Below are 13,448 nucleotides of genomic sequence, written 5' to 3'. Positions count from 1 at the left end.
CTGGGGCTGATGGGAATTGTAGTCCAAAAAACAACAACAATCCACATGGAGGGCACCAGTTTGGGGAAGGCAGGTGTAGAGCTTTGTTTCTATCCCTATAAATCTTTGACGGAAGAGTTTAACATCATATTACTATTGTACTTGAACAGTGTATTTAGTGATCCAGAAACTCTTGTCATTGTACACTGGGCACAGTTCCCCTAACAGTTATCTATCTGTATATTTTGCTGACTGCAGCAATGATAAATATTTCATCATATTTTATTCCTGCACAATAAATTCCCTCACAGTGAAATTAGTTCCTATAATTAAGTCTTTGAACAAAGCTGAGGTGTACTGAAATATAGTTAAGATGATGCTGGGATATAAGCAAAGGAAAGACACCATGAGCAATAAAAAAGTAAGTATGGAGTTATGGAGTAAGTAGCCCTTCCAGCTGTGAGACTGAGCTTCAAAATTAAAACAGTAGCTATGGCTGAGCAGGCAAAAAGATTCAGTTTAGATGAAACTGGTCCATTAATTAATATAATATAGTTTAAGTGTTCTTTCCCAAAAGACTGCATCCACCACACTCACACACGACAACTGCATATCCTCCAATATTTCTCCAGCGAAGATAGGGACATCCAGTTGCTTCTTGCATGCAAATGAATGCAACTTTTGGCCATTGCTTAGTAGTAAAGCCCTTGGTCTGCAGGCAAAAAGTCACACTTTAAACCCCGGGCATCTCCAGTTAGGGCTGGGAGAGATCCCCGCCTGAAATCCCGGAGAGCCTATTGAGCTCCCATCAAGCGCAACTGTCAGGCTTTGGGGAACCCGATCCCTCCCATGGTGGCAGCCAAGAAGCAAAGAAATGATAAAAGTTCTTACCGTGTAATTTATTCAGTAATTCACAGAGAGTGACGAAGGAATGCAGTCTTCCCTAAAGAGCAGCCCTGCTCCAAGTAAACCCACCCTCCTTCTTCTCTCCATTCTACATCACCCCTGTGTCAGCTAATCTGAGCTTTCTGCCTCTGAGCTCTCTGTTCTACTACCCTTAGTGCCCGCCTGGTTCTGGGAGAGGGGTGTGTGTCAGGATGCTTTCCAAGGACACTGAGTCTGTCAGCTGTGTCTCCCCCGGTGCTGCTTCTTCTTCCTGCTTTTCCTCTTCCGATACTTCCCAACTTCTGCTCTCTGCAGCCTCTGAACTATGCCCTTCTGCAAACCACTATTCTAAATCTATACTGTCCTCCTGATTTCGGGAAGGTTGAGGAGAAGGGGGGGCAGTCCTCACGATTCCTCCTCAGTGCAGCCCCTGACACAATCTGATGGCGATGAGAGTTGTGGTTCGGCAGCATCTAGAGGGTGCTGCATTGGCTATCTCTGGTGTAGGGTATGGGCTAAAGGAAGTTAAGTGGGTCTGAATCTGAGCAACATCATAGGAGGAATGTTTCTAGCTACTCTGTGCTTTGATTATTTTTATTATGTATTTGTGCTTTATATACTGTAACATTGTGTTGTGAACCACCTATGGGTATAGGACGTTATACAATTTTTTATTAAAGGTAAGGTAAAGGTAAAGGAACCCTGGATAGTTTGTCCTTTAAAAGATGACTATGGGGTGCGGCGCTCATTTCACTTTCAGGCCAAGGGAGCTGACGTTTGTCCACAGACAGCTTTCCGGGTCATGTGGCCAGCATGACTAAACCACTTCCGATGCAATGGAACACCATGACAGATGCCAGAGTACACGGAAACACTGTTTACCTTCCCACCACAGTGACATCTATTTATCTATTTGCACTGGCATGCTTTCCAACTGCTAGGTTGGCAGGAGCTTGGACAGAGCAATGGGAGCTCAGCCCCGTCGAGGGGATTCAAACCGCCAACCTTCTGATCAGCAAGCACAAGAGGCTCAGTGGTTTAGACCACAGTGCCACCTGCTCCCAAAAATGTTACCTTAAATTTTGCTAACAACAGCAGCAGCAGCAGCAGCAGCAGCTACAATAGCAGTAGCACAGGGACTGACATCAGCTGTTGTCATGTGTCCTCCCTTCCCATTTTTGTGGGCAAACTACTTTTGTGCCATGTCCATTCTTTTCTCATTTCACTTATTCTCTGAGAGTAACTCAGCAGTTGCGCAATTTACTGTGATGAGTGCTTGATGAAGACAGACCATTTTCAGAGAGACTGCTGTAATTCTGATAAAGAAGGAGGGGGGGCATAAAGACGTCAGCAAGATGACAAAAGCATGGCATATGTACAGTGTACTTTGTTGCGAGTGAAGCATGAAGGAAAGTCAAAGGCAGACTTCATTATTTCAGTAAGTCCCACAATCTAAAATGTGTCACTATTTGTGACAGCAAATTGAAGTGCTCTGAGGAAGTTCTCAAAAGGAGAGATGACAGAATCACAAAGTTGCATTTGTATCTAATGTAAAAAGAACTACAGAGGGATCATTAAAATGAAACTCTTCATGTAGCTGCATAATAGATGTAAAACACACTTTTCCAGAGGAAAGGGTACTATCTCATTTTAAATTTAAATGCAAGAAATGACAAAGCAATGCCAATTACTTTTGGATAATAGCCTTCTGCACTGCAGAGTCAAAATGGACATTTGCAGTGCCCTTTGTATTCGAGGAGCTCCTTTGAGTCACTCAACGTGGATTTGATTACTAAATTAATAGAATTTATCATATTTTATCAAATTTAGGGCATATACAGTTGCCCGATAAATGGTTGCTTCTGATTACACAAACTGTCTTTGTTGCAAAAGGTTATGGCTTTTACAAAGAGCAACACGGCAGAGTTACAATATATTCAGATCAAAAGGGTTCCTAGCTAATCAAGGCTTGGGCACTTGGAAGCGCTGCCATTTGCTGTGACTTTGAGAAGTTCTGTCAGTGTCATCAGTAGATACCAGCATCTTGCAATCAAGTTTTAAATCTAGGCCAAACCTAATCCTCCATTATCTCAGAAGGGTTTGGCAGCTTTCGTCATTGCATTTCGTGTGGCATTATTTTTAACCCACCCTAGGACCAAAGGCAAGGTAAAGGCAAAGGACCCCTGGACAGTTAAGTCCAGTCAAACTTGACTATGGGGTGTGCGGCGCTCATCTCACTTTTCAGGCCGAGGGAGACAGTGGTGTTTGTCCACAGACAGCTTTCTCATCAAACACATCCTTTCAGTAGTCATGTCATTTACTTTCATAGAATAGAATCATAGAATTGCAGAGCTGGAAGGGTCCACAAGGGTAATCTAATCCTACCCCCTGCAAGGCAAGAATCTTTCACCCAATGGGGACTCAAACTCATGAGCCTGAGATTATTTTACTTTTACTTTCAAGGAAATAAACAACTACTTAACTTTTAGAAGACATCTGAAGGTAGTCCTGTATAGGGAAGTTTTTAATGTTTGATGTCTTGCTGTGTTTTAATTTGTTGGAAGCCCCCCAGAGTGGCTAGGAGAACCCAGTCAGATGGGAAATAAATAAATAAATAAATAATATATAAATAATATTAAACAATTTTCCCCCCCTTTCATGCATAGGGTCTTTTCAAGCTCCTCTCTCCCCTTATGGTTTATGTTGCTTTCACACATAAATGCTAGATGGGGGCTAAAAGGTAAAAATAAAACAAAGCATAAAACCTTTAAGAAGTACCTGCTTTCTTGATAGTGAAACACATACACACCATGACATATTTTCAGTTGAAATAAAGCAAACATGGTGGGCAGAAGGTTTGAATTAAAAAATAAAACATGGCAATTAGTTTAAGTGTTATTGTATTTTACTTTGAAAACCTTTGATAAAAATTTGATTTAGAACATAAAAAGGGGGGGATAAAACCTTGCATAACTAGCTGATTGCTCTGATGACTAGTAGAGAACCAGATAATTACGCTACTACTTTAGAAAATAATAGTTTGAGAAAGAGCACACAAGCTTAATTTTCGATTTGTGTGTAGAGGGAGGAGGACTTTTCAATTTTATTGTACAACAGCAGGAATGAAAGAACAAAACAAAACCCATGACCTAGAAGTGCTCCTCTTGTTACATAGAAGAGCATAGTCCCTAATGGGAAATAGAGAAAGGGAAAACAAAATCACTACCCACAGCTTATGAGTCTCATTCGCTATCTCTAAAGCGCAGAGAGGATGGTTTTAGGCCATTTTCTATTGGCATAATCAATCTTAGAGGGAGGGGAGGGAGTTTGACCTCAGGTCTAGGACCAGTAGAGTCCCTTTATGCCATAGTGACTTCAGATGGATTGACTGGCCATGCTTTCCACTAGGAGAAAGGAAATTAACACTTGACACGGATTTCTCAGCAGAGGAAAATGAAAGGAATCATTGAACATTTATCTTGTTTGGAAAGGTGCGGTTTCCCCGGAAAGCACAGAAACCTTTTCGTTTTCTCACTTAAATGAGGAAGAACAGCGGAGGTGGAGGACTCTAACAGATGCCAGCAGACAGGCAGTTTTCCTCTGGTCTTAAAATGGAGGCTGCGTTGCAAGATGGCTGAAAGACAAACACCCAGTCCAGAAAGACAGCATAGTTCTAAAACTGAGAGAACAAGCCCCTTTCAGCCCAACCCATCTACCGCATGTTTGCTGGTGGCATTTCCATTCAGAACGGAGTCTGATTCACTCTCCTTTCTTATTAATGAACCAAAGTCGTAGCATATGTCATGCGATGTGCAGAGTGGAGGCTGATTCAGCTAGAAGCCCCCTCCTCCACCGAGGAAGACAAGAGCCTTTGCCAAGCCCATTTCTCAAATGTACGCACTTCCACTTGAAAGAGCCTGCTCACTCAGCAGTACTCCAGCCAGGACGGAGAGTGCTTCTCCTCCATGGCATTCATTTAGACTGCGATTCGTGAACAAGACATGAGCAGCCTCTTATTGATCAGCCTTTTCTAATGGACACTAAAAGCCCCAAACACCCCAAAACCTCTCACCATGAGTAATGATTCAGAATGTTTGGGAACAGAATATTGCCTATGTAAAAGCAGACGATGCAGTAATAATAATAAACTAATCTGTCAAAACATGATCCAAATGTAGCTCCACACCATCTGAAAAACTATTTTCAGCAATGTAGAGTAATGAAGTGTCTTATGGGTGAGAGACCTTTCCCTAAATGTAAAGAACTGAAGACAGTTCTTCAGCTCTGAAAAACTGAATAAGACACCATCTAGTCCAATATCTCATTTCCAGCAGCAGCTAACCAGGGGAGCCTAAAAGCAAAGAATGAAGGCAACTGAGCTCCCAGCAATTTATATTTAAAGGTACAGTGACTTTGAACTTGGGAGGATCTATTTAATTGTATATTTTTTGAATAAATTTTAGTAGAGTTTATAAACAGAGATACAAAACTTAATATCAGATATATATTTTTTAGGCCAATATTAATCTAAATAAAATAAAATACACGGAGGAAAAGAAAAAGGAAAGGAGGAGAAAAAAGAAGAGAAAGTGATTATAAGAGATAGAAAAGAACATAACAGAGAAAATAGAAAAGATAAATTACAAAAATTAAAGAAGTTCCAATTCTTTTCATTTGTCCACTATATATAAACAATATTCACTTCATCCACTCCAAAATAACACCTAACAAAAACTCTTTCTATAAACCAACATTATCTTCAACTCCCAAATCCACATGTCATTGTTTCATTTTCATGCCAAAAGTCTATGAGAAGTTTCCAATCTTTAGTACCGGTAAATGTTAACAATGATATTTCTCTAATTAAACATGTCAATTTTAATTATCATGGCTAATACACTTTGATAGATCTTCTTCTTCCAAACTGGTGTAATCCTATTTAAGACATAACATCCTGTAGCAGTAGATCTGATAAGGTGATTGCACATCCAAACACTTTTTTCTTAATCCATCAGGAAATGCTACAAGCCCATGGGGTCATTTGAGTTTATCTTTTCCTGTATTGTGCCATTTCCATGAAGTCACTTCCAGGTGCAGAGACCATACTGTGTATAGCAATCCAAACATCACAGATTTAAATAAAATCATTACAGTACTGACTGTTTTCATATCAATTCTCTTTCTAATAATTCCTAGCATGGAATTTGCATTTCCCCCCACTGTGATTGACACTTACATTGAGCTATTCACCACAAGCCCATAGCCAGCATATATCTGTTTGTACCAATATAAATCACCTTACATTTAATGCTGAGCTTTATTGGGCATTTTCATGCCCATTTTGAAGTCCTTTTGGTGTTGTTCACAACACACCTGAGTAATTTGGTGTGATCTACAGATATAGCTACAACACTACTCACCTTTAACTTCACACCATTTATAAATAAGATAAAATTCACCAATCATGATACACATATTTAGAGCATCCCACTGTTTATTTCAAACCAGTATCCATTTATTCTAACCCTCAGCCTCATTTTCATATGAAGGGTCCATAAAATCTAATCCTATGAGCTTTATGTTTACTCCAGAACCTTTAGTGGAGTTTTGTCAAAATGTGTTTTTTTGAACATGCAAATGTATACTGTCCGCTAGACCTTCTCTATCCACACATCTCAAAGAGGTTGGTGAGACATGATTTATTTTATTTTATTTCTTTGCTTGTCTTTATTGTTTTGCCAGAATTGTTGCTCGTTTTTTGTCTTCCTCCATTGAACTAACTGTTTTAAATGCTTCATCCAAACTGCATAGTTACACACAGGAGACCAATATTACCTACTTTATATTAACAATGTGAAATAAAGGAAGACGGAAACTGTCAGGTTTCTTTAAGATATGAATCAGGACAAAATTACCAAGGTCACCTTCAGACTGTATTTTGTGGAAGTGATTCAAGAGCATCCTGTAAATTCAGGTTTGCACAATCAGTAGATTTGTTGCCTGAATGCAACAAATCCACTTCAAAAAGTCTTTTTGTTGTTAGGAAAGTGCCTTGCAGAACAGAATGAAAGAGTGTGGGATGAACAAATGATTAACGGGAAAATGTATAAACATCACATAAGCACATCAGGAAGAACACTGGTTGTCATAAACCACTGAATTGGAACAAACAGTGTTTGGGTTTTCTACAGATTGCTGTTTATTCTGATTTGGCAGTAAATAGTGGGTTTTTCTTGAGGAAAACAGTGGGACAAAAACCAACCAAACAGACTGGGAAAGTGTGGGCCTGTGCCTGGAAAGTGTGGCACAAAAGGAATGTTTGGATGAACCTATAGTCTAACTTCCGCATAAGCACCGTGCAAGCAAATCAAAATGAATGCTCAATAAACACATGGTCTAGAAGAGCCCCGAGTGAATCCAAACCCAAATATTAAATAAATTCAAGGCTACAGCACTCAAAAATAAGTCATTCACCCCCCAACTTCATTTGCTAAATACAGAGCACAACAAACTACAGGCCAGTGACACATCATTTTGTAAGTCTTTTGTGTTTCTAGGTATACAGCAATAGTATTTTGCAAGAGAAACGCTTTCTCAGAAGAACCCCTAGAATATTGCTTTAAGTTAACAAAAGCATCAAATCATTAATATGATTTAAAAATGCATGCAAAAATACATAGCCACACACATTATAGCACTACCCACATCACAGAATTCCCTCTTTTAATAGAATCATCTGAAATGAGTGTTGAGGGGGGATGCAAACCCCAGAACTCTTACCGTGTAAGACTGGAATCCATTGATAAAGGGAGGAAGTGTAACTCACAGCCAAGTCTCCCAGCTCCAGTGCTCACTTCACTAAAAGAAATTAAGACAATAAGTCAATAATGGTTAAAGTTGCCATTCTTATGTCCAGTTGCTTGACATGGGAATAAGATATTCTTAATGTGCATGTGCCACAACAAAGTTATACTTTAGAGCCTCCTTTAACTGTGTTTTGATTATGGAATCCTATTATCATCTATTTACACCACACGTGAGAAAAGGATCTAAAACACAATCAAAAACAAATTGAGAATTGGAGAACGTGAACTGGATTCTTGGAAGGTTAATATTGGCTTGAAATAAGCCTACATGCAAGAGGACTTCTATAGATCTCACATCAGCAGGCAGTTTTTGTAGATGCACCACATATGCATTGGTGAATCTGATCTTGCCGAATGGCGCCAGTGGTGCACTCTGAACCATTCTCCCTTCCTGACTTTAGTACAGATGCAAATATCACAATCAAAGGGATATTCTTCTCTCACACACCTAGCATCATGTGACGGGTGGAGCAGCTGCTTTGGTTACTGGCCCTGGTTCCACCATCTTGTCCCCTGCATATTCCTCTCGCAGAGCTACAACTCCCACAGTTCCCTGGGAACAGGGTCTGACTGTACAGTCCTACGCTGAACTGTAGTTTTGTGGGGGAAACAGGGGTTTCCCAAAATCTCTCAGTCCGTTAACAAACTACACTTCTTCTTGAGACTGGTCTTGCTTCAGCAGTGAGGAATAGCCCAGAGCGGTGGGCTCTGTTCATCCACCATGCCCTGCCATGGAAGCACTGTATGCAAAGCGGCTTGGTGAGGCTGCATGAGAAGGACATAACAGCCAGGGCTGGTTCCAGGAGGGCAGCATGAACAGCACCTCCCACAATGCTCCAGGACAATCGCCCCGGCTGCACTCCCCCCAGGCTACACCACTGGGGAAGCTATGGCTTCTTGGAATGGTATGCTGCTGCTTTAAATGTATACTACAGATGGAACCCAAGTTTTAAGGAGGCAAAAAGAGAACTTTCTGTTTTATGCTTCTGCCAAACACCACACATATGGTAAAGTTAAAGGACCCCTGGACAGCTAAGTCCAGTCAAAGGCAACTATGGGGTTGTGGCACTCATCCTGCTTTCAGGCCGAGGGAGCCAGAGCCACAGACAGCTTCCTGGCCATGTGGCCAGCATGACTAAACAGCTTCTGACACAACAGAACACTGTGACGGAAACCAGAGCGCATGGAAACACCGTTTGTTTTCCTGCCACAGCGGTACCTATTTACCTACTTGCATTGGTGTGCTTTCAAACTGCTAGATTGGCAGGAGCTGGGGCAAAGCAACGGGAGCTCACCCATCACGGGGATTCGAACCGCTGACCTTCTGACTGGCAAGCCCGAGTGGCTCAGTGCCACTCCCTTCCCTGGTAGCACCACACATAAAATATTACCGACCCTTTTAAAGTCTTCTCTTCAATAGCCCTTTAAGGATGCCTACAGAGCACTAGGAAGGTGGGGAGTTGGATAAATAAAAATAAATATATACATATAAAATAAAATAAAAGTTAAGCAGGACTGTTTGTCTGTGATCAGATAGCTAAAGCAGTTGTTCTACCCAGTGGCAAAGCTTCTAAAGTGACAACATCTGATGGGGATGTTTTCCACATCCCAGAACGACCTCGGACAAACAAACCCAACTATTCAGTGTGTGCTAAGCTGCCCTATTAAGGCTAGAGGTTGTTTCTGTCTTGTCACATGCAGATTTTGAATGGAATGGTCACCTACACCCTTTAACTAGATGTGCAGCCTTTGTGACTTTGTCGTTTGATGAGGTCTCAAGAAATGTGCTCGGAGAAACAACCTCTCCTTTGCCTACCAAGCTGTCAGAACAAACTGTTCCAAGGCCTTCAGAAAAAGATGGCGTGCACATGATCCTTGCTCCTAGTTAGTGCAGAAGGTCAAGAGAAATATAACAACCCTGAGACATGTATCTGGGGAAACTGGGAAACCGTATCTAACTTAAAACTTGCACTGAAGACATCCTAGTTACCATTAAGATTGCAAATGCACAGCCAGATACAGTTATAACATTGCCCCAATGTTTAATGCTGCTCATCTAGGGTAGTAGAATGACACAACCACAGATTTATACAGTATTTATTATTCCATAAACCAGTGATCACCTAATTCACCCCGGGAAAGGAAATCCATAATAGGAGTAAGATGTTTTATAGGCAAATGAGCAGCCAGGAAAATGTGGGGGGTTATGTGCCAGAGAGGGACGCTGGTGGCGCTGTGGTTTAAACCACAGAGCCTAGGACTTGCCGATCAGAAGGTCAGCGGTTCGAATCCCAGCGACGGGGCGAGCTCCTGTTGCTCGGTCCCTGCTCCTGCCAACCTAGCAGTTCAAAAGCACGTCAAAGTGTAAGTAGATAAATAGGTACTGCTCCGACGGGATGGTAAACACCGTTTCTGTGCGCTGCTCTGGTTCGCCAGAAGCGGCTTAGTCATGCTGGCCACATGACCCGGAAGCTGTACGCTGGCTCCCTCGGCCAATAAAGCGAGATGAGCGCCGCAACCCCAGAGTCGGCCACGACTGGACGTAATGGTCAGGGGTCCCTTTACCTTTACCTTATGTGCCAGAGAACCTTGATAGGTAGAGGTCCTCTTGAATGTACACACTTCATGCCTGTAGCCTATCAACCCTCTGTTTACTGTGAGGAAACCTTGAAATAACACTACTATACTCACAGCAAACTTGTGGTTTGCTTGCTGTTCAGTTACCAAGTGCTAGACATGCATTGGTGAACTTGCTCTACCTAGCAAAGATTTCCAGTTAATCTTCAACATATGCGTGCTGAGGATTACAACCCAAGTAGCAGAGCACTTGTCATAGAGAATTTAATGACACAATGCCCTGGCTGGCACATAATGCTAAACAATGATGTGGCGTCCTGGACACAAAATTGTTGGGGCACAAAAATTCAACACCTGGTTCTGCCTCAATACAGCTGCACACTTCCATTTCTGGGCTCCATTGCAAACGGCTTCTCCATGAAACCAGGAAGTGACCTCTCCAGACAACGGAACGGCTCTTCGTTTCTTATCTCTGAGGCTGTGATCTCCTTAGGTGTCATGGACACCATTAGGCAGTTGAATGTTCCTGCGTGCATTGTCTGTTTTCCTCCCTCCCACCTACCCAAGCACAGCCATGGGCACTGGCAACCCATGCTACACCACTGATGCTAAAGGATGATTTATTAAACCTTGATGTGCCATCATGTGTGACCCCTGTCTAGCAACTAAATTATGTTTTGTTTACTGCCCAAAATGTTATAATCTGGAGCCATGGTTCATCACCGGCTCTATAAATCTGGCTTTGTTTAAACTATGGCACAGCATTATGTGCAAACACAGCACCTTTCCTTAGGAATTAGGAATAATGGAGTCAGGCAAAGTACTTGGGTGGAGGAAGAGTTCTGAATTCCTCAACTGTAGACTTCTAAGTTGCTCCAAGTGTGAGTAAAAATATTTATTTACCATAGGATGAATAATTTTTCTACCAAAAGGCTTTACATTTTTGAGGCTTTTAAGACTATAAGGTTAGATAGACTACATCAGTTTATTGAACAGATAGTGGAATGCCAAGTTTCACAAGAATTCTGGGAGAAATAAGCCCTTTGAAGCATGCCCTATTAATATAAAATATTGTTCAGAAAGGAACATGTGAAGTTTCTCCCCATGCCCAAAGCCAAACTTCAAGCTTCTCTGTACTGACTCATCACACACCACATCACTAATCCCTTCCACCTCTGCATTTTCATAGATTTTCTGATCAGGTAATAAATGGAGAGATGCAGCTTATGCTCAGCATTCAGAAAGTTAGCTGTGTTTGTGGCACAGAAAGCCCATTTCATTTTGGAAAGAGAGTGAAGAAATGCTTAGGGTGTTGAACTAGAAGTAGGGAGACTGCAGCTTCAAAACACCACTAAGCCAGTCACCATTTTTCTGCCTAATCTACCCCACAGAGTTGTTATGGGGTAAAACTGGGGGAGGTGAAGAAAACTATCATCTCCTTAGAGAAGGGGTGGGGAGCTCCAGCCTGCAGGTTTAATTTGACCCTTGGGAAACACTTCTCAAAGAGGACAACTGATCATCAGTCCTTTGGGAAGTGCTGTGCAAGAGAATTCGACAAGTGTCAATCATCTGACATCATTCAGATGTCAGGTGGTTGATCAGTAGGTTGTCCACCCCACCTGTGAAAGCTGGCCCATGGGTGTGTTTGGGGAGTGTGGGGAGAGACAAGGATCTAGCTCAGTGGGCCAAAAACAGTTACCCACTCCTGCCTTAGAGGAAAGGAGATCAGTGCAAGAAAAACATCAACATTTCCTTGCTCATGTTTTATATTGAAATGCCAAAATTGCAACCCTACAAAAAGGGGACACTTAAGCTAAACATCAGTGCTCGACAGCTTCACACTTTACCACCCCTGCTACATATTGCTGAATACTCTTCTCTGCCTGCTGTACATTTAATTCATTTACTCTTCAATAAACTGCCCTGTGCTGTCTTGTAAGGAAAGTACTATAAATTGAATAAATACAGAGGTGCTTTTATACATTTACTGGCGCTCACTCACCATGTCTCATTTCAGAAGCTCCACTAATAACAGAAGAGAGAATCTAAAACTAACAGCCTTATTCTTCTTTTGTCAAGAAAAACCCACAAGGAAGCTGAACAGAGCAACTTCTGTTAACATTCTGGTATGTGTATGTGATAAAAAATTAAGCCCACTCTGCATCCCAGCCTCTTGCTCCTCCATCTCTCAGGACTGTAGCTGCACAGAACAAAGGAAGCAAGTCAGAGGCTATGTGTCCATATCTTTCCTAGAAAACTGTGTCAGCTACCACTGCAGGTCTTTGTACATCTACAAACAACTGCCAACGTGACTGTATTCCCTTCAGCTTCAGTATAACCTGATGAAAGGGGGGAAATGCCGCTGGTGTTTTTGCTCTTTTTTGCTCTACTGTTATATACCCAAGCCTCACCTGTCATCTCTCAGAATCTTGTCCATGACCTGAAAGCATGAACCAGGACCTCATGGCCTGAAGCTAGGAGCTGTCCTCAGAGTCTTGAGATTCAGAGTCTGCTTCAGATACAGTTAATGGCTCTGTGACTGGCAGACAGTAAGAAGCATCAGGACTAGTCCTGTCTGTAATAAATACTATCCTAGAAGCCTGTCCTTCTGCCCCTTGCTTTGTCAACAAGGCAATACCTTCTGCCTGCCATATTTCAGACCTTTGGCTTTACTGCGACTTCCAGTAATTGACATCAGGCTTTGCAAAGAGACATTCCAGGCCCAGATTTGGATGCAGTCACCACAGCTCCAACCCAAGAAATGCTTATTGCTTAAGCGATGGTGGGCAATTTGAATAGTACAGACTTCGGGACACTCCAAGGCAGGGGTAGCCAGTGTTGTGCTACGTACTGCAACTCCCATCACTCCCAGCCCTATATTGACCTGGCAAGATATCACAAATCATGATGTGTGTGCTATGCAAAAATCACGATGTGGGTAAAACCGTGAAGCCAGTCAGTGCCTTGGTATAGCTCCATCCTTATTTCAGACACTGTGATATATCACAATGTCTAGCTGGTGATATATCACAATGTTGAAAACCAGATATCACCCAGACCTATTCCATACCCCTGATACAATATATTCTTCTCTTTTTTTAGCTATATTTTTCTTTTTTTGTACTGGTAGTGGTTTGTTTG

At 41.9% G+C, this 13,448-nt stretch overlaps 1 protein-coding gene across 5 annotated transcripts in view; it reads right to left on the bottom strand.

Moving 5' to 3' along the window:
- The window catches only part of LINGO2 (leucine rich repeat and Ig domain containing 2), a 418,322-nt gene that overhangs the window by 313,244 nt on the left and 91,630 nt on the right, over window positions 1–13,448 (bottom strand). For all 5 annotated transcript variants that reach the window (XM_081894259.1, XM_081894261.1, XM_081894255.1 and 2 more), the window contains exon 2: window positions 7,645–7,722. The gene's annotated coding sequence lies outside the window, so the exon portion shown is untranslated. The remainder of the gene's footprint in view (window positions 1–7,644; window positions 7,723–13,448) is intronic.

This window comes from Podarcis melisellensis, assembly GCF_964234715.1.
Source record: "Podarcis melisellensis genome assembly, chromosome: 17".
Classification (NCBI taxonomy): Eukaryota; Metazoa; Chordata; class Lepidosauria; order Squamata; family Lacertidae; genus Podarcis; species Podarcis melisellensis.
This window is presented reverse-complemented; position numbering and strand designations above follow the sequence as displayed.